Source organism: Phyllostomus discolor, chromosome 1, assembly GCF_004126475.2.
Source record: "Phyllostomus discolor isolate MPI-MPIP mPhyDis1 chromosome 1, mPhyDis1.pri.v3, whole genome shotgun sequence".
In the NCBI taxonomy this organism is placed as follows: domain Eukaryota; kingdom Metazoa; phylum Chordata; class Mammalia; order Chiroptera; family Phyllostomidae; genus Phyllostomus; species Phyllostomus discolor.
The window spans coordinates 140,754,855-140,760,705 of record NC_040903.2 but is presented as its reverse complement, the minus strand read 5'-3'; the positions used below and the strand labels follow the sequence as shown (position 1 = coordinate 140,760,705).

General features: G+C 35.9%; 1 long non-coding RNA gene across 1 annotated transcript; it reads left to right on the top strand.

Annotated features, from left to right (window-relative positions):
• Window positions 1-2,076: 2,076 nt before the first annotated feature.
• LOC118500637 lies at window positions 2,077-3,931 on the top strand. The gene is made up of 3 exons (XR_004903217.1): window positions 2,077-2,201; window positions 2,735-2,801; window positions 3,450-3,931. It is a non-coding gene; the product is annotated as an uncharacterized LOC118500637 (long non-coding RNA).
• Window positions 3,932-5,851: the final 1,920 nt, after the last annotated feature.

The window sequence follows — 5,851 nt, the reverse complement described above, 5'->3', positions numbered from 1 at the left end:
GAATACCATAGAAGTGATGATAGGTCACTTCCAAGATTATAAACTGCACTGTAGTTTTCCTTTTGGTGGCCCTCTCTCAAGTCACTCATTCAGGGAAGCCAGCTGCCATTTCATGAGGACAATTGGGCAGCCTATGGAGAGGCCTTGTGGTGAGGACCTGAGGCCTGCCAAAAACACAAGAAGTAGATCTACTAGACTTCAGATGACTTCAATTTAGTTGACAGCTTGACTGCAACCTCAGATGACACCCTGTGCCAAAACCACTCAGCTAATCTGCTCCCAGATTCCTAACCCACAAAAATTGTGAGATAACAAATATCTATTGTTTTAGGCTACTAAGTTTTGGAATAATATTTTACACAGCAATAAATAACTAATACATCCATCTTAGGCATTTAAATTCAACTATGACCTCATTTGATTATAGCCCCAGCTGATAGGAAGAACATGAGACCATCTATCCTATCCAACTTAACATATAAAATCACTAAAGATAATAAAATCATTGTTATTTTAAACCATTAAATTTTGAAATGGCTTGTTGTACAGCAATAGATAATCAAAACAGAAATTTGTTACCTGAAAGTGAAGTGCTGCTGTAACAAAAACCTAAAAACCTAAAACACTAGCTTTGGAACCAGATGGTGGGTATAGGCCACAAGTCCCTTAGAGAGACAGTCAATGTTGACTGGTAAGATAGTGAGAAAATTGTTATTTGAGCTTAGAGAAGAAGTGAGTTTTTGTCCAATTATGTAGAAGGAGAATGTTTGAAAATTCAGTAACTTGTGGCAATATAAAAGATATATATCTAATGAACCTGTGTATTTGGCTGAGGAAGTTTCTAGACAGAATGTTGGTAAGTATTAACTGGTTTATTTTGGTGCACATAATCATACTAGGGTGAAATGAACTAAAGAAGGAACCATTCAATATTTAATCAGGATCTGGGGTACAGATCAGGAAACATTTTCTGTAATGAGTCAGATAGTAAATATTTTAGGTATTACAGGCTGTATGGTGTCTATCGCAACTCTGCAGTTACATCACAAAAGTAGACATAGAAAATATGTAAGTGAACAAATTGTGGTTATGCTCCAACAACAACAATAACAAAAGTAGATGACAGTCTGGATTTGACCACTGGGCCATAGTTGACCAATATCTAATTGGAAGAAATACTTTCAAATACAGACTTGCTGGATAGGAATATAAATTATTCTCATATTCAACTCTTTCAGCCCACAAAAAGTTTTCAGAGTAAATTAAAATTTGGGGGTGAAAATCAAATCCAGAATGCTGCCAGAAAAACAGCAATGGCATGAAGATCAGTTCAAGGGTACAGTTGGAAGATTCTTTGTTCAACCTTTAGAAAGATTAGGATATGTCATACAGACTCTCTCAGCTATACTATAGAGCTTTTAGAAATCTTAAGGGCTTGCCTTGTTGACCTCAACTAGAAAACAGAGTTTCTAAGAATCTTTGGGAAGTACCTTTCAGGCCCTTTTGGCTAGAAAAGAGATTTCAAAAATCTTAATGTTATTGTCCCCACAGCACTTTGATTCTATGGCCAAAGAAGAGAGAAGGCTATCTTAAAAATCTGGTCCTAAAAATACGGTATAGATACGTAGGAAGTCCAAAAATTGTAACAGAAACTTTTAACAGCTTGGACTGAAAGAAACAGAGATAGCTCCCAATGAGAAAGACCCCTTTGCTCTTGGTCTCCTATGAGCAGGGCACAAGCTGAGAAAACTACTTTGCCACAAACTCATTCTACTTTTTATGGAAAAGCAAGAATGGCAAAGGAGGCGGAGCTATGGAAACCATGGTCAGGGAGTATAAATTGTCCCTAGTCAGGAAAAATTCTCTGTCCCTGGAGACAGAGATGAGGGTGACATCCCTGCTAGATTTCAGAATTGCTATGGCCCAGTAACTGCTATACATCTCATTTTACTCTTTTACTTTGGAAGTTTTTATTGTGGCTGCCATGTCCTTTCATCATTATTGCATGTTGGGTGTTTTTTTTGGGGGGGGGGCGCTGACAATGTTTTCTTTGGTGTTGATTTACTTTTTAGTTTACAGGTATTCCTGAGAAACTTGAGGAATTCACCCCCTCTACATCTGGCTCTGATATAGATGACAAGAGTCTTGGATATGAGCTGATGCTATAATGGAATAAAAATTTGTGGGGGTCTTGGGAGATGGTGAGTTTACTTTGCATGTGAATTGTTACAGCCTGTGGGCAGAGTATGGAGTGCCTTTCCAAATTCCTTCCCTCTTTTTATACGCAAGCAACTCCTAATATCAAATAGTGGATTTTATTTCCCCTTTCTTTGAATATTGGCTGCTTTTTTTTAAAACTAACTTTGATCAATCAAATGGCCATAGAGTTGTTAAAATTTCTGTTTTGGGAACTTGTAAGCCCAGGTTTTAAGGCAATTGGTAGTGTGACAGATATAAAATGAGCTGCTCAGAGCCAACTTTAAGGAAGATCTTGCTGTTCAGCAGTGAGGAATGAAGGCAGCAGAGGGATGTCAGGTGTTGGCTCCTTCAGCACCTGCCTCATCTGTAAAGATTTGGCTCACCTGAGGTCATGCTCTTCCTGGGGACCAAAGAAAGAAAGGGTTTAAATGTCTGGAAATTTTTTCCTGATGTGTAATATCTGCAAGTTAGCCAACTGCATCACAGTTTGACTTTTGTCTTTGTCTATCTTATTTCTACCTTTTGTTACTCTCAGGTGTTGATCCCTAATAAATAACTTGTACTCCAAACTTCTCAAGGTCTTCTTCTGGAGAATCCAAGAAGTAAGTTCTATCCCCTGCCCCTTAAAATACAGTAGCCATTATGTGAAGAGCCACATCTATAAAGAAAGGCCACATGGAGAACACTCTGATTGATGGGCTCAGCTGAGACTCTTGTCAATAGACAATACGTACTGGAAATTATGAGAATGAGTCATCTTGGACCTTACAGCCTGCTTGAACTTCCAGGTAACTGTAGCCCTTCCTGACACCATATGGATGAGAAGAAACACCCAGCTGAACTCAGTCAAACCATGGAAATGTGAACAATAGTAAAATGGTTGTTATACCATTAATTTTGGAGGTGGTATGTTATGAAACAATAGTTTACTAATACATTTTCCAGTTCTCTCCTTGCTAGGTGAAAATTGTGGCCCCCTAATGAAGGCCATAGCTACAGAGATTTGCCATCTGTCTGGCAAATCTCTGCAGCTATTTCCTCTGGATACTATAAACTAGTAATATTTTCCCCATCTTGATAGCCCTAGGTTATTCTACCTCTGTGGCAAAACTCAGCATTCCTTTGTCTTATTTGATATAAAGAGAAGCTATCCCCCAAGTTTTATAAATATCAAACAGATAGGATTTCTAAATACAGCAGGTTTAAGTGTCAATCTTTTAGACATTGCTCTTTCTCCTTCCTTCTTGCAGGTATATTATCTTATTTCTGGAATGAGGTACTTTGGCTTACCCATGTTATAAACAACAGGCAAGAGGTAAGGCTCATTAATCTCATTTACTTTCCTTAAAAGGAAAACCAAATGTTAAATGTCTATATCAGAAGGTATTAGCCCCCAAGTAGGACATTTTCCTAAGGTTGTGATATAACCAGTAGTATTTGACAATCTGATATGCTTTGAACAGACTTTGAAAAATGTGGCCTTTAACAAAAGCAACTAATATTTAAATGTAGCTGTTTAGGAACTTGTTAGGTGATAAATTTGGAGCAGGAAAACCTTTAAGATTTTCAATATATTTTTAATCATTCCATAAAATAAAAGTGCTGTCTTAGCCCTGGCTACTGTAGTTCAGTAGATTGATTATTGGCCTGTGAAGCAAAGGGTCACCAGTTCAATTCCCAGTCAGGGCACATACCTGGGTTGTAGGCCAGGTCCCCAGTAGAGGGTATGTGAGAAGCATCCACACATTGATGTTTCTCTCCCTCTTTCTCCCTCCTTTCCCCTCTCTCTAAAAATAAATAAATGAAATATTTTTAAAAATAAAAAAGCCCTGTCTTATATTTAGTTTCTTACCCTTTATTAGTAAGATCAAGTTATTCTTCTAATTGTTATTTTATACTGAGTGAATACCAGCAGTTTGATAAATAAGTTGTTTATTAAATATCTACTATAAAATAATATATTATTATATTTGTGCCAGTTAATGCTAGGTATTTTGAAAACTTTTGAGTAATTTTTGTAATATTTGACTCATTTTAAAAATTAAGGTTAGGTTTAACCATTTGCCCATGCTTATGTATATTATCTCATTATTAGTATTATTATTATTTTTATTATTGCCCTCATTTATTCTTAAAACTGTACTTCTTTGGATGACAAGTTATACAGTTATTTTATCTGCAATGGTAGTTATATCTAAGAAAAAACTAAGGCATACTTACATCAAAAATATTAGAAATCTTTAAATATTTTGAAGGCTAGTGTTTTTTGCCAAATAATATTAAAGTATCTTTGAAATCTTAAGAAAGGTTAACATACATTTTTGAAAGAGTCTAAAGAACTTTAGACATAATTTGTTGAAAACATACTTTCTCAAGTTGAAAAAAGCTTAACAGTAAAAATACATTTCATAAATTGACTTCTATAGTTTTATCTATAGAATATTTTTCTGTTACCTGAGAAGACAAATGAGGTTTGAAACCACAAGGTAAATTAAAGGTTTTCTTGATTGGTAATAGCTACACAAATGAGAAGGTATGTCAGTTGTATATTAATCTTTAATAATAACTTGATTAAACTTTGAATGAAAGAATGTTTGTTTACATATTAAGTTGATTTTGAAATAAAATATATAAGTTTAGGTGATGTTTACATTATGTCAGTTTCTAAGTTTATATATTCCACATAAATTTTAGTGCCTATATGAAAGTCCTTAAATAAGTTTGAATTTAGGAAAAAATAGCAAAATAGCAGAATTATGTTTAAGAAGTTTTTCAAAATTACATTTTGACTATTTTTTTATATGAGCTTCATTATTTTTTAAAATAAAAAAGGTCATGTGTCCTGACATGAAACAATCCTATGATGGTGATTCTCTCTTTCAGAACCCTGTTTGCCAGCCCTGTTCCCTACTCAGATTCATCCTCTGATCTTCTTTGCCTTGTGAGTCTTACCCCTCAGAACGGCACCACTCAGTCCCTCTTGCCCTGAATATCAGACAGGAGACTGGTATCCAAAATATACAAATAATTCTTAAAACTCAACAATGACGCCCTGGCTGGTGTAGCTCAGTGGATTGAGCGCGGGCTGGGAACCAAAGTGTCCCAGGTTCGATTCCCAGCTAGGGTACATTCCTGGGTTGCAGGCCATAACCCCCAGCAACCGCACATTGATGTTTCTCTCTCTCTCTCTCTCTCTCTCTCTCTCTCTCTCTCCCCCTCCCTTCCTTCCCTAAAAATAAATAAATAAAATCTTTAAAAAAAAAAAAACAAAACTCAACAATGAGAAAACAAATAACCCATTTAAAAATAAGCAAAGAATGTGGACATGTCACTAAGATATATACAAAGATGGCAAATAAGCCATAAAAAATGCTCCACATCATTTGTCATCAGAGTAATGCAAATGAAAACAATGAGATACCACTATTCACCTACTGGAATGGCTAAGAGCTGGAACACCGACAATGCCAAATACTGGCAAGGATGTGGAGCAACAGGAACTCTCGCCCATTGCTGGTGGGAGTTGGAAATGCAAAATGGTACAGCCACTTGGGAAACCATGGTAGGGTTTTTTTTTGTGTTGTTTTGTTTTGTTTTTTGATAGCAAGCGTCTTGCTATACATAGCAGTTTTACATATAGGTATTTACCTAA